Source organism: Notolabrus celidotus, chromosome 12 (assembly GCF_009762535.1).
Source record: "Notolabrus celidotus isolate fNotCel1 chromosome 12, fNotCel1.pri, whole genome shotgun sequence".
Taxonomy (NCBI): domain Eukaryota; kingdom Metazoa; phylum Chordata; class Actinopteri; order Labriformes; family Labridae; genus Notolabrus; species Notolabrus celidotus.
Window position 1 is genome coordinate 20,523,311 of NC_048283.1, and position 23,077 is coordinate 20,546,387.

The 23,077-nt window shown below is 42.3% G+C and overlaps 1 protein-coding gene across 1 annotated transcript in view; it reads left to right on the forward strand.

Annotated features, from left to right (window-relative positions):
- The window catches only part of nphs1 (NPHS1 adhesion molecule, nephrin), an 80,763-nt gene that overhangs the window by 11,574 nt on the left and 46,112 nt on the right, over positions 1–23,077 (forward strand). The window lies entirely within an intron of this gene.

A 23,077-nucleotide genomic window follows, 5' to 3' on the forward strand; every position in this document is an offset into this window, starting at 1 on the left:
TCATTAGTTGCCCTCTGTATTTGTCTATCTTCTGAAGTCACGTTTGATCACATGAGCTTCTGTGAGATCTCATGTCTGGGCAATTATTACCAAAAATGTTAGGTGTGTGGTCTAGCAGTCTTAAGGAACCGTCTGGTGTGTTTTTGGAGGATTGTGATGTTAAAATTTGGTTCGAACAGTTTGTATGTGTATGGTCTGCCACAGTTTTAAAATCGGTTAAGATCTAAAAGTCGACTAGTGTGTAGCTAGCTTAAGCCAAACTATATAACTCTTTTTCAGAGGTGGCTAGTAGCGTCTGAAAAAAAAACCAAAAGCTAAAAAAACATCACTCCTGTCACGCTTGAGGCTTTCATCATCAAAAATCAGTTTGAGTTTCTTTTGCCCTTTTTGTGATATCATCTACAGCGCCAACTACAGTCTTGGAGTTGAATGGCACTTTTGCTATGATGTCAGCCCAGCAGCATATCCACTATACTGGCACAGCGAGTGTGTACAGGTCTTCCAGATGGTCGGCGTGCTGGTGAAATAGGTATGCTGAGACCTTGAGAGAGGACAGTAGATAGCGGTACAAATCTGCCCCCCAGTTGGTTTCTCCTCTCCAGTGACTCAGGTGCTGATCTCCTTCTATCTTTACCAGCAGAACCACAAGGAGCGAGAACACAGAGCTATCCAGGGAAATTACCCTGTCGACAGACGGCACATTGAGACTTCGTTAGCACAACCACCCAACCTAGTGCCTCTCCAGCCTGATCGAACGGAGCAAGTCTCCATGACAGAGTAAACAAAGCAGAATCGCAAGCATGATGAGGAAAGAAGGGGTTTCTCATGTGATTCAATTGCTGCAAATCCCTGAATACCCGTGTGGTTTTTGTGTATCATAAAACCCCATGAGGGTATGCAAGTGGAAAACCACAAGTGGAAATATGTGTCTCTTTGTTTTAATTATGAATATATAGATTTATGTGTTTGTTTGTGTGTGTGTTTATGAGGGTATTTTATATGCAAATATGACTGTGCATAAAGTGCACCTGCATACAATATATCCATATTGATATATACCATATAATGGATTATTTACTTTGGGTCTTTGTATTAATGCAAATATTTCTGTTTATGTGTAGGCTTTTCTGTGTGTGTCTTACTGTGTGTGTGTGTGTGTGTGTGTGTGTGTGTGTGTGTGTGTGTGTGTGTGTGTGTGTGTGTGTGTGTGTGTGTGTGTGTGTGTTTGTGTGTGTGTGTGCGCGCTTCAGGCAGAGGAGAATGTCTGAGTAGAAAGAAGAAGAAGCGGAGGAGAGGTATAAGTCAGAGCCTGAGTAAACAACCTGCAGTAGCTACAGCTAGTGTCAGTCTTCCTGCCTCGCCTCCACGGCTGCCGTGCCTTCCCCCTTTACTTTCCATCCTCTGCGCTTAAACAAACATACACAGCAATTGTGCTGCCAAGTTACTGAAAAACTCGTTCAGCAAACTTCCGGGCTTCTGCAACTCTGCTCAGCTTTTTGTGCCTAAATTGATAATTGAATTGACTATCGCCATGTAATCAATTAGGGTGTTCATCCCCAGCTCTGATTTAAACAGTTAATTGGCTTGTGCCACAGAGGCGCTGAGACGGAGAGCTGACTTGTGCAGGAGGGACTGTTGGATTACTACAGATGGGCTCTCAGACCTGTTTGCATTGTGTCTGACTTTAAGTCCTTGATTGCCTTCCCTGGTTTAGAAATTGCCTGGGTGCAAGCAGCACACAGGTTGTGATAGGACCTCGGTGACAAATTCTGCCTGTTTAAGTGAAGAGGGTGAGGATACATATAGAGCCTGCACAGCGGGTTATCCTTCTGCTTTGATCACAATCTTTCAGACAGATGCATGCAGGTTTCTCTTCCATTAAACACTCTTTGTTACTTTTTACCCAATGTCCGGAAAAATTCTTTGCCACCTGCAGTCAGCAGTGCTTTGTCTGAGCACACAGAGAGCAAAGCATTTCAAGTCCAAACAACCCTGCAGTATTGATCCACCCCACACCTTATTCCATTTTGTCCTCTAAAACATGCCTTTTCACTCGGTTGACTTCTATTCAAAGCTATCCAGTGAGACCTGTGTCAATGGGGAAGCTTGACTTCATTCCATAGCTCTGGAAGCCCCCTGGGGGCTAAGCATAGGCTGCTAGACCATGACAGGCAGGGGGCTAATAGGCCGGATAGGATTGGATAAAAGAAGTGGGGGGGTTGTTGCAAAAAAAGTTTTAAGACCAGGACACAGCCATCTGCTTTTGTGGTGATGAGCATCAAAGCCTGAAGGAGCCCTGTTGGGTCTCTCTTTCAGATGGCCGTCCTACATATGGGCTTCATATTTCACCAGGACAGACAGCCGGCAAGGACCATTGGGCCACAGCCGAGGCCGCTATTCTGTCTCCCTGCATGGTTTCCAGCCTTTGAGAAGAGCAGCAAGATTACTTTTATTTCTCCTGAGAAATGTGGCTAATAAATGACCAGGCTTGACCCAGAGGAGTCGGGGCCCACACCCCCACCTCACTCACTGAAGGTATGGAGAAAGAGGGGCTCTGTGGGTATGTTACTGTTGAGAAAAGTGTTCAGGAAATGGGTCAGTGCATGGCTGCAACGACATGCTCCCAGGGTGATTAATTATTGAAGTGACTAATACTGCATTTGCCTGGCAGCACCAGGGGCTTCAGTCCACATTGGTGGCACCATAACAATAATCAGCCCTGCTGCATCTTTTATGACTATCTACCCCTCTTCACGTCTCTCCGTCTCCCTGACTTCCCCTTCATTTCATCTCTTCTTGTTATTTTGCCCTCACGGATTCTCTTCTGTCTCTCCCACTTGACGAACTCAGGCTAATTGCGCCTTTTCACTCCTTCTGCCCATCTCTGTCCCTCCCTTCCGCTGCATATTTTAGACCCCTTCTCTTGTTTCCTCTCTTTCAGTAGCATAGCCTCTATCTATAAGTGTGCTCCTTGTTGAGAAATGTGAAGGCCAGACTATATAATATCAGTGCTGATGGAAACCAGCCACTTATGTCTAACTCTGCTTTTCTTTCGCCTTTCGCTAGACTTTGCCTGCCTCAAGGTAGCATATGGCATTCTCTCAGACTGCTGGACTCGTTGGCCTCCCACACAACACAGTGCATCCATCTCTCCCTCACTCACAGCTCCTTTATGGGCTCTCCAACAGTTATTTTCTCCCGTACCCCCTCTCCCCTGATACTGAGCAGAGCCCCATCCCTCCACATTCTATTTCACACAGCCACACTTCAGTGACGTTCACTGCAGAGATGGCTCAGGTCTGGCAGTTGGTGAGAGGAGGGCGGTCGAGACTGGAAGGCACAGTCATTAGTTAAATATTAGCCAGACTGTGCTCTATTCCCCCAACATGCGAGGGAGGGGTACAGGAGTCATACCCTTCCAAAACAATAGGCCATAAGGAGATGGCTTTGTGCCCCCATGCTTAGAAATATAGTATGTGCACACAAAGCAACCTTCCTTTATAAAAAGCAACCCCATACAGATGGTGTTCTCTTTGTTATATCTTGTACATAAGGTGCAGTACATCACACCCCTTGAGAGATGAGTAAACCTTACCAATGGTACAAGCAGAAGGTGTAACAACAATGGAGGTAGAGTCATAGAAAAGCAAAAGTCAAGGCCCACAATTACACAGTTGTACAAAGGAAAACATGCCCAGACATATTGATATGAGTTGTGCCAAGATTGCAGATCTGAGGGCAAAATGTTTGGACCCAGTGTAAAGTTGAGATGGTTACACACAATGAAAACACATATTTACGCCCCTTTTTTGTCTTATGACCGAGGGAACAGGGAAAAGAATGCAATAAAAGTCATTGCCTGCCAAGCAATAATCACAGTTAGTAGCTGATGAAAACATGAAGGTATTTGTTGCTCGCTTGGGTATTTCTCACATCGAGCTGGGATATATTTACAATGGATTTGATGTTTCTGTAAACACAATAAAAAAGAGCATCATCCCCAAAATGATGGATATAGAAAAAGTTGTTTAACAACTGAGAATTGTTGTATACTGCTTGTTGTGCCTCTGGATTTACGAGATTACTTTGGTGATTATAATAAGAGCTCTGTGGAAGCCATAGTGGTCAAAGTTGGAGTTCTTTCTGAGGGTGATGCTTCGTCTGTATGTTTCACTGTGCATATGTGTTGGTCTCCCCAAGGCATGGAGTATGGTGTGTGGGAGCCACAAGGCATGCGGTGCTCAGGACTCATGCTGTTTGTGTGGTAAAGGGTGTGTGGAATTCATGCTGTGAGACTCAGAAATCATCTCTGCTCTGCCCAGGAAGCCTCTGGTCAGACAACAGCTATCGCAGCACACTCCTTCTCTCCCTCCAATCTCCTTTCTATTGTCTTCAGTTTGAATGGGAAGTAAACAACATGTGCATAAATGAAACTTGTCAGTCTTTAAATGCCAATATAACATTAAAATAACAGGCTGAAATGCTTAAAAGAAAGAGTGGAAGAAGCCGACATCCATTGCAGGAAATTTATATCAGTCTTGAATTACAAACCAGGACTCTAACAGGATTTCCATTTCAGCTGCCTTTTTTATTCGTGTACTGTAAGCTCTTTATAATGTCTATCATGTGGTACTCCACTCTTCAGGTAACTAAAAGCAGACGGCGCTGAGATTGGAAACAGTCTAGAACATAACTCAGTTGTCCAAAGCCAATGCTTTCTTTCTGGCGGCACTAAGCACTCCCGTCATGTCGTTTTCAATCTTTTTATTCTTTGTGACAAGAGAGTGGTGGTGGTTGAGGTTGGATATTTTAGCTAGTGACAAAACAGGCCACTTACATTTGGCACCTTTCAGAACCAAAGTGAGCAATGCATGCACTTTTAAAGGCCCCAACTGTTACTGAGAGCAACCTGACACTACTGTACTATACTTCACAATCCACTGAAAACACCTGTCAAAGAGCAGCAAACCATTACAAATCTGAATTATAAAGCATAGGTAGATACACAGATAGTTAGATACACAGATAGACGGACCCATATGTTTACAGCTTTGCTCTTTATGGTTCCCTAGCATCCCCAGCAGAGTGCACTGGGCAGGCACAGGTGTGAGCAATTAGTCGGATTCAGTAATGTACTCGGCTGCTCTCAGCTTCTTGCTCTCCTGAGTCCCAGACGAGGTCCATTGGGCAGGCAACAGTGCAATTAGTTCAATTTGGTAGCGTCGATTCATCCAGCAGCAGCTCCCAATGCATATTCTCACTACAATAAAACACAGCCCTATGAAATAACCCTAATCCTTACTTTGGTACAAAAGCTCAGCGTTGTATTGAATTAATCCACAGTGTCAGACAAAAGTACACTCAGTATGCACCCCATGTTTTGTAGTTTCTCTTGCAGATAACTGTCTCCGTTTAAAGTTCATACACAGGCTTCAAAGCAGCTAATGTGTGCATGACCTAAGTCCCAGTTATTGATAACCAAAGTTAAGATGAAGATAAATCAATTAACATGATATTTTAACCATACCTTTTGGAAAACCTCTTTGGTTGCAATGGGACTCCTTCAAGCCATTATATTGTTTTCCAGATGAAGATACACATTTGAAGAAAAGTTTGACACTTATAATTTGATTAGTTGTAAAGAGTTAGATGAGAAGTCGAACAGCCAGTACAAATGACAAACAGCCCTTTCTTCAAATGTTAATAAATACTTTCAAATCCAGCATGTGAAGCACTGGTAAAGTTTATATGCAGCTGCGCAATTTGTCTAGTAACATCTTGTTTCAGCATTTGGAGTTTGTTATCCCGCTAGCTTATGTAGCTGAGCTCAGCCAATGATGGAGCTGATAGTTGAGAGGTACAGATCCTCAGCCCGGAACCACATCGCCCAGAGTCGCACCACCTCCTCTGGTCACTTGTTGAGTACGATACGATAAGATAGGATACGATACGAAGCGATACCAAACGATACCAAACGATATGATATGATACAGTACGTGCTATGTTGGCAACAATGTATATTGTGATATCGTGGTATAGCGGTTCTGTAATAACCGACATATTTTAATGCAATGATATAACGATACATCACAATGTCTGATTATCTGAAGAACACTGAATTACCCCGAAAAAGGTAACGTGCAGGATAGTATGTTTATCTGCTGCTCTGCAAAATTATAGGTGGAAAATGCACTTTTCTCAAAAAAATGGCATATTTAGGATTTACATATGCATTTGATTGCTTGTCAGACATAACCAACTTACATATCTAAGCCTTTTAAAAATGCTTAAACTTTAAAACAACAAAATTGTATTTATGTTAAGTTGTAAGACCTTACATGTAACTGTTATAGGCAAATTATACTACTATCGTGCTAACTTCTGGGTAAAATACTTTAACACAATAAAATAACTCTTCATTTTGAACTGGTATACTGGTTGCATTGGTTTATAGGATGCAGCCCAATTTTAAGATGAGAGAAAAGGTATTAAAAGTGTGTCTTATAGACAAAATGTATGGTATGTAGTGCTGGGCGATATTGAAAAAGATGTCATCAGGATAAAATATTTCATATCGGTCAATATCGATAATTATCACGATAAATATCGAATCAGTATTTCATTTAAATGTAAAGTCAGATTTTTGCTCCTGAGTGAAAGTTGAATAAACCAGACAGGTTGTTAGCTTGTATCTAGATTTGGTTTTCTGATAGGCTTCTTGAATCCCTCATTTCTGACGGTGCTAACAGGAAGCAGGTATTTTGTGTAAGATGAGATTTTTATGATCATAGTTGGTAGATTCTTATTTTTTCTCAGGTTGAGATTATTGGGATAATTTGATGTAGTTGTCCTACGGTTGCGGTGGACTTTAAACGTGTTTGAAATTCACAGCAGAAGTTGTCTCTGTGCTCTTCCTTTACCCACATCCTGAAAGTTTATTTAATGAAGTGCATTAAGTCAATACTTAAAGCTGAGTCCACACAGTGTCAGATTGAAGACTCTGCTTGGGGGGTGTAATTATTAAGGTTTATTTATATCAAATTTTATCAAAAATGTGTCATATTTATATTGAGAAGAATTATTTTGCGATAATTATCGTTATCAAATATCGCCCAGCCCTAATGGTATGTGCCAGAAACCTCACTGAAGTTTAGAAGTATTACAGTCTTTTTTTAAGCCCATGGCTTCTGGCCCCGCTCTTTGCCATAGTTGGTTTCATTGAGGTTTTTTTTTTTTTGCATAATAAATTATTTGCAAATTAGTCAGCTTCATACCTGCTGCAAGGTAGATTATGTTAACTAGCTGTTTTTCTTCCCTGTCCTTATGCTAAGCTAAGCCAACAGCCTTCTGTCTGGAGCTTCATATGATAAGCGATTGAAATTTATTTGGTTACCAACTTGTTCATAGAGAAACGTATTCCTTTAACTTGTATAAATCTGTTATTTATCTGTTTATTGAACCTTCCAGAGAAGTCATATTTACCAATTGAAAGTGGTTGAGAGATGAACAACATGCTGTAATACTTTTCACCTATGGGCCTAGAATAATTTTCTAGCATTGAGTGAATACAAATCTCAGCAGTTTTTCATTTCTTACATTAGCATCATCACATGTCCTCTTTTGTTATGCATAGTGAAATATTTGACATATGGTGGTTTAGGAGTCGACATTATCCCCAGCCTGACTGTGAAGATGTAAGCATATTGCACGTGAGTTAAAGAGGCAGTGCTGATGCATACATACACACTTGCCCAATTCACAGTAATTGAGGTTCAATCCCTGCTCCATATGGCATAGATTTGCCATGCAGACATGCACTCTCAATAGCATTTCCATACACACACGTTCATAACCCTTTAATCAATTAGTCTTTGGGATGCATGGGAATGTCAGCTGGTAGCACTCAGTTCCCCCTCAGTTTCTCACTTACGCACACAGGAAGATCACAGAAATTTTCAGTTGTGCCCCCGTCACCCCCTGACACTCATCGTCTGGATACTGTCTGTGAGCTTTTTTTAAATAAGTCCTGACGTTGGTACCACTAAAAATTCAAAAAGAATAATGCAGAGATTAAGCAGAGTAAACTTAGCACATGTAGTTGATATTGTTTATTGAGACGGTGAATAAAATCTGCACTTTTCTTGCCATGTGTGGTCTGTTAACATAAACCAACACTTGAGGCTAGAACTGTCTGTAAATGGACCCTAACCACCCACCCAGCACATCCCCTTCTCACTACCTTAGAGCTCAGGCATGCAAAGCCAGTAATGTTCTTTACCGTTTGCTCTGTTAATGCAGCCTGCACACTCATTTAAATAACCTTGATTACTTTATTTCACTGTGTGTGTGTGTGTGTGTGTGTGTGTGTGTGTGTGTGTGTGTGTGTGTGTGTGTGTGTGTGTGTGTGTGTGTGTGTGTGTGTGTGTGTATGTCTGTGTGCATAACTGTGTGCATTTTTCCAGTGTGGGAGAAAGAGAGAGAGAGAGAGTGAAAGAGGCAGGTTACAGTGGCAATACAGTGCTACCAGCATTTTAATTTTTGTGTCGATTATAACAGGGTGTGCAGCCTGCCTTATTTGTCATTATATCATGAAGTCTGTGTTTATTTTAATAAGGCTTATAATGAATGGCTATGTTTGAGTGCTGAATTGAGGAATGTGCACAGGCGGAACAGTCCTGATTGCCCATTCAGGTTTCCCACCCTGTTTTCTTAAAGGAGAGGGGGGTTTGTTGAGGAGTGATGGAAGGGTCTCAGGACTGATTCACATTATAATTAAAAAAGTCCAACCATCCATGTGTGGTTTGTTTCTTTATCTGTTCGATGCTGGAAGAGAACCGTTGCATGTCTGTGCTTGTTATTCTAACTTCACAGTGCTGTGCTTCAACAGTTCACAGCAGCAAAGCAAAAACCCAAACAACAAAACATTAATCAAAAGTTACTCAGTCCAAAAAACTGTTTGTCTTTCGTCCACATCCAGCCTTGACAGAATTCACACTGGGGGCAGGACTAAGAGGCAATCAGAAATGAAAAATTAAGACTTCTAATCAAGCTATATGTTATCTTTTGCTCTTGACTTCCCAGAGGAAATTCAGTCTACCTTTAAAAAGTGATCACTCAAATGTTGTTTAGGATGGCAAACACTGTTAATGCAACCTTAATCAGCTCAGTCTCCTTTGTCTTTGCTGGTTTTCTCGCACTTTTGCAATTAAGCAAGAATTTCTTTGAAGTTGATTGCCCCCTTCCCTCTCATTGCCTTTGTCTGTAGTTATTCAAATGAGAGCATAGCGACCTGGCATACCACCCTGCATTGTTCACGCTGAGTTTATACCACTGCTATAGAGCATAAACAAAGACTGTTTAATTAGGTGCCTTGCACTTTATTAGTCCTTAACTCATACTTAACACACATGCATGCAAACACAAACACACACACACACACACACACCAGCATCCCTCTCATATACACACAACACAGCCTGTGTTACAGTCTTGAATAATGAGGCTCTTGCTTGGCTTGAACAAAGAATAGTTAAACTGCAATGAGGACCAACTTGTGTGTGCGCTTCCACTCGTGTTTGTGTGTTTGTGCATCTTTTTGGATGCTGACAAGGGGGAAGAGCTTGTTAAGAAAAATGTTTTCTTGGCCGGAAAACAGCAGCTTTTTGCTAACTGGCCTCTTTTTTTGTGGAATAACAAAGAAAAGAGGGAATATGCAACATTTAATATCTTAAACTGGGGAAGCCACCGTCATCTTTAAACATATGCTGGCACATGTGCTGACGTCCTTTGTCTTAACCACTTGAATTTCTCTAACTTTGCTCCCTCCTTTGTCCCTTTCACAACTTTGGCCCGGTAGACTCTTTAGGGCTGGTCACCATGGAGACCCACCTCTCAAGTGGCGTGGGAGTGGCGCAGGTCAGAGGAGGTCAAGCTGAGGGACTGTTTTGGCAAACGGAGCACGCTTCATTAGGCCTTTTGGCTTGGGGTTCATTAAAACTGCAGGAGAGGACATTCCAGGGGACTCTATTAACCAAGCAGTCTAGTGACACACTGTCAGGCAAACAGATTTCAAACATATTGTGTTAAACTGCCAGACCCCCCCTAACCCCCTCCCTACCCCCAAACACACACAAACACAAAGGCACAAAACATACTTGCACACGCACAAAAACAAGTGTAGACCTCACATACACACGCACAAAAACACACACTCACACACTCTCACCACTCCCTGCGTCTTCTGCGGCGCTGCTGCCACACTCTCTACCCCGCACCCTCCCTCACACAATAGCCTCCATCTGTTGGCCCGTTCAACTTTCCCTGGTGGTCCTCTGGGGTTTGTGAGTCTGCCTGCAGTTGGAGGGAACCACAGTCACCCTGCCACCGGCCCTGTGACACCTTCAAATCAAAAAAACAAAACTGAGAAGGAGGGCAGAAAAAGGAGATTTTGTGGGAGTAGAAACAGAAAATAAACACATTTCATAAGCGATGAAGTGTCAGAGAGGGAGGGTAAGATGATTAGGAGGAAGTGACTGGTTGGAAGGCTGGGAATACAGTGAAAGAAGGCGCAGGGGAGGAATATCCCACTCGCAGCCCATATATTTAATCTTTTTGTTAGAGTGGAGCATATGCCAGGTAATGCAGCTGAAATGGCTTAGAGAATCATATCAGATCTAGCCACATGATATACAGTAAGTAAATCAAAACACTTTGGTTTGATCAAAATGCAGGCACTGGTCTTTCAGAGCGAGCTGTCGGATCAGTGCTTTTAGCTGTCCGCTGTATAAGCAGGTATAACTGGATTATGCTCGTGTTTCGGTTGGCAGGCCTTATCATGTAGGCTCTACGGTTGGTCAGTTCAAACTGGGCAGATTACAGTTTGCAGAGAAGAGGGTTTAGCCTCGTTTGGAGCTCTGATATGTTAATTAAAGTGGATTTTCTCAGAATGGGATGGGCAGGATGGCAAACTCCACCTCAACAAAGCCATAAGCCCATCTGTTGGCAGAGGTGTATCTGGGCCTGATTGTGTGTTTTTTAATGTCTGTGTGTGCTTGTACTTCTATCCCTGTGGGAACCACTTTGAGCTATTAGAACGGGGACCGATTTGTACAGTAAGGTCATTTTACCCACTGATCTGTTTTTTAAGATGCTAGTTCAAAATGAGCATCGATGTAAGCCCATGTCTGTCAGTATCAGAATTAAAAACACCTTCTGGTAAATCAAGTGATGGAGAAAACAAGCAATAGACAATACATAGTAAACAGGTGGGTATGCAAATTAGAATAAAAACAGGACCTCGACGCAAAGCCGGCTTTATATCCAGCTGACAGCTAAAGGCGTAAACAAGACCTCACAAAACATTGGTTTCAAGATGATTTTAACTATTTTTTACGGCTAAAATATAGTCCCTTGAATTCTATGGTCTGTAATACTTCCATAGCAATGGATTCTTATCAGCCATCAGAGATGGTTGGGTGCTCCTCAGGCTGCATTTTTGCCCAGCAAATGTCATTATTTCCAGACTTGCAAGACCAGCTTGAGAGGGAAACTTGTGTTTTTGCCACAGTGTCAACAGGCAGAGGTGAAATGTTGCGGGGTCCTTTCTGTGGATTTATTTGATTTGAGAATTGTTTATCATTTTTATAGTGTTTTGACTAATTATAATCAAGCTTTGAACGACTCTGAGTAACAATGTGTTTCAAAAGTGTATATATATATGGTATATATTTCCACTCAAACACACACACAGACACTGCAATGTGCTTTTGGTCATCTTTGGTCCGCAGCAGGTAATGTGTATAGGTCAATCTGCAGTGGCCTATTGACGTTTTTGCCTTGTAGCTCCAAGCCAGCAGTGCTGAAATAAAAGTCGGTCAGTTTTGTGTGATGGCAGTCGATAAAATATGAGGCACGCTAGCAGGAGGCCAGTTGTTTCCTCATGCAGGTACAGGAACAAGGATGAAAATGTATCTGATATTTTGCAGTTTTTATGCCTTATGTGTGTTTTAAAGTCCTAAAATCTTACTGTGATGTCAAATTGATATTTCTTGTAATGAGTAAGAACCTTCCACTTTCAGGTGCTGCTAATCATGTAGGCTAACTGAACCAAAAGAATATCAAGAGAAAATGCTTGGGTTGACTAAAACACTGTCGACAGCTCTTTCATGACTGTTGTTTAGGTAAATGTAGCCATTCAAGTAATAAATCAATTTAATTGCTTTCATATTCCAGCTTTTTCCCTGCACTACACTGCTCTCACCTCATATTGCATAAAGCTGAGGCATCACTTAACAAGAACAAGCACAGTCACTCTTTGTGTTAAAAAATAGCAAATGACATCTGACCTCAACAGCTGCAGCTTTTAAAGAAAATAGCTTGCTAACTGTCAGACTATGGCTATCCCCTGATCGACAAAGCTGAACTTTAGCTCTCGTTTTAAGACATATTGTGTATGCCATGCATTATGTGTACTGAGCTGAGAACAGGTCTTAACTGAAGCTTTGTCTCGGGTGTCAGGGTAAGGTGACAAGACTCCTCCAGGAGGAACGTGACTTTGAAAAATGTAAGTTATGCAATCTGAATTTGAATCATTAAATCAGTGCTTTGAAAACTGTATTACCTGACTTTTGGTAATAAAAAAAAGTCCCATTCTCCTGAGGTAGAAATAAATACAGTAAGGGAGAGCTGAGGAGGACCTGTATTTAAAGCTGGAGTTCTGTGAGTTATGGGTATGGCTTGTGGAAGACAGAATCCAGTCAATGTAGAAGTACAAAGATGTGTGTGGGGGTTAACACATTTTGTGTGTGTGTGTTTGCGTCCAGTGTGTTTGTGGACAGCAGAAGATAAATAATAGAACACAGAGGTTCTGTTATGAAAGTGGTCTTTTATTGCCTAATAGCTTTTGTTAACGGCTTGCTTTGGATCCATTCAATATTGTTTCTTTCCATGCCTTGTTTTTTGCCCTCATTTTTAGCTCGCCCAGATTTAGCTCAGTTTCATCCTCTAATCCGTCTGTTTTGTTAGTGACACTGGGAGAACAGCCTGGGCTGTGTGGCTCAGCCCGCCTGTCAAAGCCTATAACATCTCTCGCCAGGATCAGGTTATTGCCTGAGCTCTGTGTATCTTTATATTGAATTGCTTGTGATAGGAGGCTCTGCTGTTGTGTGTGTGTGTGTGTTTGTGTGTGTGCCTCTCTGCACATATGTTGGTGTGGGAATTTAGTGTACATAAATGAGATGGCTCTGAATAAGTGAATGTGACACACATGAGTGGCTACAACTATTGTCTTTTCTGACCTCAAATTTCAATATTGTCCCAACATGCCTTTGCTGTCCCCGCCTCTCTCTCTCCCCTACCAGCTTGTGTTCCTTCACTGCCTTCACTTGCCATTCGTCCATCACCACAGCTTGGGTGATAGATGGGGCGGGAGAGACGGCGAACGTTAAAGTTTGTGGGCCGTGGACGGACAGCTCGCATGAATATCAGCGGCGCAGAGTAAGCGCTGGGAATTGGATGAGCGAAGGAGGCGTCAGCACTTTCTCTCCCATGCATTTTCACTCAGCCGGATTGAGTCTTATTATCTGACCCGGCCCCTCTTCCCTCAGTGACCTAATAATATTGTTTCAGCGATCCTGTCCAGCCTCTGACCTCATGACTTCACACAGGAATCTGTTATGATGAGGAGTCCCACTTTCTCACAGAAGCCTGCTACTTTTTACCTTTAGCTTTTTCCTTTGCCCTGCTCTGAATGTTACTGCAATCCAATACAGTCATCAGTTTGATGTAATGCTTTTTATTAGTCTAATGAAGATTTTATCTTAGTAAGCCTTCTCATGTGGTTCTTTACCCAGACAAAGATCTGTTTAAAACCTCATCAACAAGCTCTTATTTGATTGGGCGACAGTCTTTGTTTGTTATTACCAGTGGAATCAAAGTCGCAGTATCAGTGAATTAACATGGTTATGTTGGAGCTTGTTAGGCAGCTGAGGTAAATGGGGGAGATTTGGGAAATAATCCTTTTCCAATCTGGACACCACAGCTGGTTGTCTCAAGCCCCTTCATCCATCCTGACACACACATGAATATGTGCGCGTACACACACACACACACACACACACACACACAAACACACACACACACACACACACACACACACACACACACACACACACACACACACACACACACACACCACCAGCTCTGAAGTCTATGTTTCTGCCAACATGCATAGGGACACAAGGGTGGGGATTGAAAGGGAACGGGAAAGAGTTTGTCCGTGTGTTTAATTGGGTTTTTCCAAATCCGTCTTTACCCTGAAACATGTCCGTCCACATGCTCCCATATCGCTCAGACTGCAGGTCACTCAAAGCACAGAAACTTGGGAATCCTTTCTTGCAAACCTGCCAGCAGTGAGACACGTTTCATGTCCCTGTTCAGACTTCGACAGACTTGTGAAGACAGCGCAGCTGAAAGGGATTAAGCAACTATCTTTGCTGTCAGACTTTTGAAAGTCCTCTTATCTCTGTTTGCTACTGTTATTTTAGTGATGCTTGTAATTGTCGTTTCTGTTTTGTAGTGATGCATGCTCCCATTCTGCTGTTGCTGCTGCCTGTTAAGTCTGCTCCTCCTGTGGTGGTGGTGGTGGTGGTGGTGGACTGGAGGGCCAGATTGGCCGGGCTAGAAAAAAAACATGTTGACCTTGTCTACAGATTTAGAACACAGAAGCATCACTGATATGGCAGCTGTACGATGGCAGGCAACAGAAGCCAGGGCTCCAATCAGATCATCAGGTCAGGCGGCTGTGGTTAATGCTGAGGCTCAGAGTGGATGTTTTACTCTCCAGTGTGATGCACACAGACAATGTTGCAGGCATCGTTTGGAGCCTTGAAATGTTTTGAAAGGTTTCACATTCTTTTTTTTGTATTGCATTGACCATTTCATAAGAACTGTTGGATGCTGGGCTATAGTTTAATGCTTCTCTTGGTAACTTGTTATACAGGGATTTCTGGTTGCATTTGTTTTCTGGGTGTCTGCCTTTCTGACTTTGTTTTTTATTAACGTATTTGCAGCCGTCTTGCTGCAGTTGCTGCCCATTTTTCCTCATGAAAAACTCCATCATGGGCCATCGCAGTGCTACACAGCGATGTTTGTGTTCAGACAACTCAATTTAAACATTGTTACCCTGGCTCGTCAGCACCAGAATTAATAGTTGTACAAACAAATTACAAATATTGTATTATTGTAGGCCTTAAAGGTGACATATTATGCAAAATCAACTTTTTAATGGTTCTCTACCTGAAATATGTGTCCCTGGCATGTCTACAAACCCCCCGAAAATGAAAAAAATCCATTCTACCCCTGTTCGGATTTCTCCACCTTTCTGTAAATGTGTGCTGGAACGAGCCGTTTCAGTTTTCAGTGTTTTTCATACATCACAACAATATCCGGTCTGTAACGGAAGTCAGAGCTCGAAGCTTGTTCAGCCCATAGACTGTATAAAATATAACTCAACTCCTCCTCCGTTTTTCATTACCTGCACAAATGTTTGCTAATAAGGAGCTTAGGAGGGAGGCATGCTCGTTGTAGGCTGTGTTAATAAACACAAAGGTCGGTTTACTCCCCACGTCTGCAGAATTGAAGATCTAGTGGATGATTTTTATTTTTCATGGAAAAGTGCAATGTGGCTAGTAAGTATGGCACATAGCTACTTGTTCGTAGCTGTGTACCAAGACACACGCAACATACTGACAAATAAAACAACAAGACACACTAAATCTGTGACTAATCGTTCAGAAAGGTTCTGAACGACGCGGGTCTGTAAGCAGCCATGTCTATGCAGCCAACATGTAAACATTAGATCAACGTGCCGGACAGCCGAGGCCACACCCACCTCCGGTGGGGGCGTGGCCAGAGAGCTCATTCTCATTTAAAGGCACAGACATAGAAAACAGCCTGTTCTGAGCAGGGCTGAACAAGAGGGGTTTACAGGCATACCAAAATCTGATTTCAAAGTGTTTTTTTGAGCAATAAACTTTAAAGACATATTTTGGGGACCTCTTAGACCAATATATTTTGATGAAAAAGAGCATAATATGTCACCTTTAAATGCTGATCATGTGTTGTTTCTAAGCTGTAGTGCAGCCACCCTCCACTAGCAGGTGCTGTTGCTGCAGTTGGTGGCTCTTGCCATAGTTCTATAACGCTCTACTACCTGGATGTAAACAAGCACAGATGGCAGATGGGTGTGTCTGGTTAAACTTGCATATAACCATTCAGCTATATGTGTAACCAGCACAGACATGTGGGCGTTAACCTGCAAGGAGGACTGTTGGTTGGGGGAGCTAGCTCTCCTATCTTTAGTCACACTCGATTTGACATCATTTATCCACAGACTCAGTGATTAAATATTTAGCTGTGTTAATTAAATTGTTGTGAGTGTTTTTTTTACCTTTTGACAAGTCGGTAAGTCAGATTTTAAATGTCTATTCAGACGACCTGGAGAGAATTGGCTTTAGAACATCCCTTTAATAGAACACTGTCTTTGTTTTAAAAGCAACTGACTTAAGGAATCCAAAGAGAAGCATGCGCCCTCCCTCATGTTCCTTCTAAACAAATACTGTATACATCAGGCATACACAGGAAATCAAACACACTAAAAATATTGTATGCAGCCTCACTCCTACTCCACTTTTCCGAATCAATCTCCTGGACACGACCCCATCTTTCCTTCTTCCACATATTGTGTTGCTTTCCACCGTGTTGCTTATTGCTTTCTTTGATTAATCTTCCTCCTTGCTTTCCCTGCCGCACTGGTCTGAGTCAGTAGACTTCCTGTTGGTTTTCAAAACAACTCTTCATGTCAGCCTTCCTTCCTCCCTCCCATCAACCCCCCTCCTCTTTCCCCCCCTGATCCTCCCTCGTCTTCTATTCATCACTCCGCAGCCCATTTTACAGTATCTCTCTGTCTCCTTCCTCCATCCGTTTCTCTCGCTCCATTACCTTACCCGTTCGTGTCCCCTTCATCTCACCCTCTGCCTGTCCAACCCTCCTGACATGAATTCTTTTCACCCTCTCACTGTATTTCCCTCCTCTTCCCTGCATTCCTCCCTCGCCATTCATCTTCAGGTCCTCAGTCCATCTCCCTCCCTCTCTCCATCCCTCCCTCACCTCCCCTCTCTCAGGCCCCGGCCCTCTCCCTCCTCTTCCTTCGTCTGGCAGCGGAGCAGCTCCACTCTTGCTGACAGTGCTGTTTGTGTGAACTGAGTGCTGAGCTTCACAGCCCCCTCGCCTCCCATTGCCCCCCCTCCCCTCCCAGCCCTTCCCTCTCTACCTCCATCTCCCTCCTTTCCTCCCGCCTCCCACCTACATACCCCTCCAGGCAGGGGAATTAACCTTCCAGCCCTGGGCTGCTGGGCTTAATGACTGTCTGTGGGGCCTGCCCTGACTACACAACCCAGCTGCTAACATCTGGGCCACACACAAACACACACAGACTGTGTGCACTGCCTGTACACAAAGACATACACATGCAACACACAGAACAGTTCTGGAAACATAAGGTGAGAGTCCTTGAAATTGTGCCACTATAAGTGTATCATTCCCATTCTTTCTCAACTGCCTGCACACAAATGTGGGAGTTTCTGTCCATTACTGCCGTCTATGACTGTATGCCTGACCCATAGCTAGACAAAAGATGCAGCAGTAATGTATAACTGCCTTTGTGTTTATACTGAGCAAATAGCTGCACATATTGTCCACACTGAGCCACAGCGCTATGTGTGCCGGACTATCAGCAGATCAAATGAAAAATACATGCACAGGGAAAATAAACATGACCTTTAAGTTGTCTTGCTAGGAGAGCTTTCAATATGTTCCACTGAGCAAATGGTCGTATTCTCCAGCCACCATTCAGTTGGAAGTATATAATTGACAAAGAGGGAGGGAGAGGAGAAGCAATATTCAAGGAAAAAAAATATCAAATATTCCACCGTGAAAGTGAATTCTTTGGCCCGTCTCTGTCTCCATCTCTGCAGCCGAGCAGATCACCCCAGGAGTATTCAATATAGGAAATACAGTTATGGGGATACTCTCTTTTCCATTCATTATGTATGAGCATAAATGTTACAAACTAGCAGATGTGAAGACGGCAATGTTGCATCTGTATCTTTGAGGGCTGCACTGCTCTTTCCAACCCAGCAGAGTGAAATGCTAAATAATGGGATCCATGAATACTCCCCAGAAAGGCGGAATAGAAAGAAAGAAACTGCAGGCATGTTCCTCTGCTCTAAGAACCGGCTCACTGCAGCTTTATTAAGCTGTTATTGTTAATTAATTCAAATCTGCTGAAACAAAACTTTTTTAATGGTCACTTCTTTACTGTTTGGCTTTATTTAAATCTTTCAGAATCTTGCCTTGATAACTCTCTTACTTTTGACATTTCTTTCTCCACTCAGTTGACCCCCTTGTAACAGCCACCACCAACAGTTTTCTTCTTCACACCTTTCTTCGTTCTTCAGTTTTTCTTGCTGCCTCTCCCCTTCTCTTTATGTTTGCCTCTGTCACAGACTAAGGAGTGAGAGAAGGGGGAGTCCCATTGGCATTCTTTAACATCTCCGTTGCTTCGCTTCTGTTCAGAAAGCCATCTGTAGATCAGGAAGACAAAAAGACGCTCCTGTGCCTCGGCGTCACTCAACAGGTAAGCACAGCTCTCTTTCCTCTCATGCAAATCCACACACCTATTCAAAGATTCCTGACTTTTTTTTTTTTGAGGATGGAGGTACCCCCTCTTTCTCTGTGTCTGTCTGCCTCACTCTCTTTCTCTGTGTGCACCCTAGGCAGGCAGATGTGCTTGAGTCGTTGGAGGTTGAAAGGAGGTTTTTGCCTCTCTGTCTCTCAACTTTTTCCTGAGGAGAGCAGGAGTGCGAGTGTGTGTAGCGAAGTCAGAGTAATCCAGTAAACTTGAGCACTTCGGAGCTGCAGAAGAGCAGAGACAAAGCACACAAACACCCACACTGGGTTTCTCTGAGTGCCTTGAATTTGAACTGGACATGTTCACTGTCAAGCTGCTGAACTGCAAGACTGAGCTTCGACTGTATGATGTAGTCTATCCTCCAGGCTGAGGGCTGATTTGTGCAGCAAGGTCTTAATCAAAATGCTGAAATAATGTGGTGTTTTAATTCTCAATCAATGATTGGGATGTGATTAGATCATGTTGATAATCTAATCTGCATCTTTTTGAAAGCCTCTTTATCAGCACTTCAGTGTTAAAGCAGTAATGTCTCAAAACTCAGCTTCTATAAGCTCCAGTAATTGAACCCAGAGGCAACTGGTGAGAATGGAGAGAAGTAAGCTTAGTATTAAGATGTAGGACCACATCTGAATTGGATGGCTGCACGGTGGTTGAAACTTCATTTTCTGCACATTGACTGATTTCATGGGGTTTCACGTTAAATTGGCCCTGGATTGAGTGTATTGAGTCGTTTGATGATGTTATGAAAGACGCCATTAAAAATCTACCTGTCGGGGTCACGCTGAATGGTTCAGCTGCCTCAAATGCCCTTGCGGGGAGAGTGTCAGCCTTGTCTGTGAAAGCGAATCAAATTTCAAATCAAACTTTCTCATTTGCATATGCAAGAAGCTGGTAAAGAACAAGGTCAAAAAATCCTGTGGCAGTGAGTGCCGCTGAAGTAAGATATGGGTCTTTTTTACATTTGAAGACAAATTAAATCTCAATTCAGACATTATGTATTTATCTAATGTTACATTCTTTCCAACTGTTAAATGGCATATCAGTGTTATTCCGCAAATGCTACATCATCTCAGGTTCTCCGCACTAAGAAAGCAAACATTTATCACTAAATCAACATCCATGTTATTGGCTGTATGTGTAAAGCAATTAAGATTGTTGTTTGAGTAGGTAATGGGAATGTGGGAGGTCAGGCAGGCTGCGTCCGCTTTCATTAAGAGCGCTGATGAAAATGGTGACTCAAGAGGCCAGCAACCTTTCTGTGATGGCCAAACACTTCTTGTCCTCTCAGAGAATACCGGCTGTTTGGGCCCCAAATTTACAAAGGTGAGGTGAAATTCTGTCTTCCATCTGAATAAGTAACTGTCAATACCAATGCATATGAAAAATGTCAGCACAAGGCAAGAATTTCACAACCGTGTTCATGTAACCTACGTTTGGCACTAAAAGAGATGGAGATAAAGAAAAAAAGATGAACATTTTAACCTTGGGAAAAAATGTATTTATTGAAGAGGAGAAGTAATTGCCCTTGTGTGTTCAAAGAGTATATTGGGGGGCTCTGAAATACACAAATGTTTTGAGAGCAAGAAAATAATTGAGTGTGAGTTAATTCTTATCAAAGCCTGTTGGAGTGCAACTAATCGACTGAGGGGAGATGCGTCAAAGAGCTATTGCCTTCAATTCATTTTGTCTATTCAGATGAGAAAATATTTAGTTTTCAATTAAGTAAATCACTATTATTTGTTCCACTCCTGCAGCAGATAAATTGAAGCGATTACAAACTGACTTGAAATCCACAGTGGGCTCTTCCAGGTCAAATGAAGAAGAGTATTGGATGCAATGGGGCACAGATCCACAGCACGGCATGTGGACTGAATTCCGATCTGTCCCAGTGATCTATCAAGACTAAAACATTGGTGCGATCTATTCAGTGGATTACACTTTTATTATGTACTTTCATATATTCGTGGAAATTGCCTGTTAAAACAGATTTCATTAAGATAATTTTTGTAAGGCATAATAAAAGGACCCTGCCAAACTATTCTATAATTAAACATATTACTACATGTCCCTCACCTAAACAACCGAATATGATTTTTTTTTTTTAAATAGATATTTAGTTTTTTTGCCTGAAGAGACGGATAATGTAAGGAAAAGAGAGCAGGGTGGACATCTAACATATAGTCAAAGATGGTAATCAAACCTGTAACCAACTGGGATTACCATTGGCTCTGTGTATAGTGTAACTGTTCTATCAGCTGAGCCGTACAGGCACCTCAAAATAAGAGCATATTTTAATCTACTGACTGTAATGTTAAAAAACAAAATAAGCATTGTTGTTGTGAATAAATGATGCTGCTGTCAGGGTTTTGCACTTCTTAAATGTTGGGGCACACCCCAATAATGTCAAATGTTTGAGTGATTACAAGTCACCAGCATTATTGTAACCACTCTTTAGGTAAAGGTCAAGACTCTGTAGCCCCTTACAGATTGCCAGTGAGATATTCACGCACCTCATCTAGTATGTGCAACACAGAGATCATCTATACAAAGAAATTGGTGACGTACTAGGTATATTATTATATTAGGGATGCACTGATCCTACTTTTTAGGTCCCGATACCGATATCAATACCTGGGCTTTGGTATCTACCGATACCGATACTAGCCGATCCAATCCTGGGTTCCAAGTGCTAAACCAGAGGGGGGAATCCCTTTATTTCAAGGATCCAGAACAATTAAATCCAATAACCTGTCTGTTTTTTCACACTTTGAATCCATTAATAGAAGGTTTCTAGCTTCTTTACAGTAGGCTACAGCTGACGTACACTTCTTCCTTTGGGCTCCCATTATATTTTTCAGCGCGACTGCCATCCGTCGAAACATTAGCGCTGCACATGTTGCAAGTTTCCCGGCGGAGTTGTTAGCAAAAGCCTCTGTAGTTAGTCTCCATCATGCTCCCACGGGCAAAAATGCACAAACCGGCGCTGATGACGTAGGAGACGCACATGGCTGTTGTAAACACAGAAAAGCATAGAACTGAGATGAATAGATCTGCCATATGGATCAGCACTATATATCGCCCCTTGTCACCGATATCCAATATAGCTTTTTGAGTCCGATCTAGCCAATATCCGATACCAGAATCGGATCGGTGCATCCCTAGTATACAGTATATAAGCTTTGTGGTTGTCTGTTTTCTCTGAAAAGACTCCCAAAATGTAAGAGAACAAGCGACCAGTGGAGGTGGTCTGTGCAAGTTCAAGTGAATTGTTCACTTTCATTGGGTGTGCAATGTAACATATGCAAGACATTAGCAACATTGTTTGAGCCGGCAGGGCAGCGCTCCCTGTGTGTATGTCTTAATGTATGTGAGTTTGAAGCTCAGCATCGTGCCTCTTGTTCTTCCGCAACGCCATCATGCAACATGAAATCACACACTGGGACACAGACATTACATTGTAATACATTGTAAGGGTTCAGTGTATGAGTACAAAGGTACAAAGTAACTCTGAGCTTCATGGAAATGCTGTTATAGAATCACGTTCTGTGGAGGGGTTGTCACAGCACCTTTCTGCGTTGACACTTAGCATTGTCATCAAAGTCTAAGCTTTATTTATGCTCAACTTTTTTTCCTCAATAATTCCCAGCTTTCTACAAAGCCTTTGGATTCCATCCATTCATGTGACATTTACAAATCCACACACACTGACTTCACACAGTGACTTCACACCCTTTTGTTGAGAAAGGTTTGTATTTGCAGTTTATCAGGACTTACAACAGACCATATCTGCTCTGAGTTAGCTCCTTCAGCTACGATTTAATACTTGTGCTTAAAGAAGACAGATGAGATCGAGTATTCATAGCAACTTTTCACAAGTTCATGTACAGTAGTGCAGCATTTGTGCACTCGAGACTCAACACAATACTAGAACTAGCTCACCAAGACTCACAGTGTGTTTGTGACACCAATTTTAAAGAGCAGTTAAAATTGTGATTACACCTTTCTCAACACCTTCTCAGACTCCTCATGGCCTTTAAAGGGATGTTTTCATTGCATGCTACTGCAATATTAAAGGATTGATGGACAGATTGATTGATTGATGGTAACAGCCCATTAATCATGTCCTTGAAAGAAGACTGTAAATCTCAGGAGTTATTTACTAAAGGCATGGTAAATAGTACTTCATACTATTTTCTATTTCTATTTCTATCTAGCCACACTTTGAAAAGTTGAAGTAAACAAGGACCGTCAACATGAAAAGGACAGTCTTCAGACTTTGATGCCTCTTACTTCTCTCCACCACTTGATGCAAATACCTTTAAAAGCACA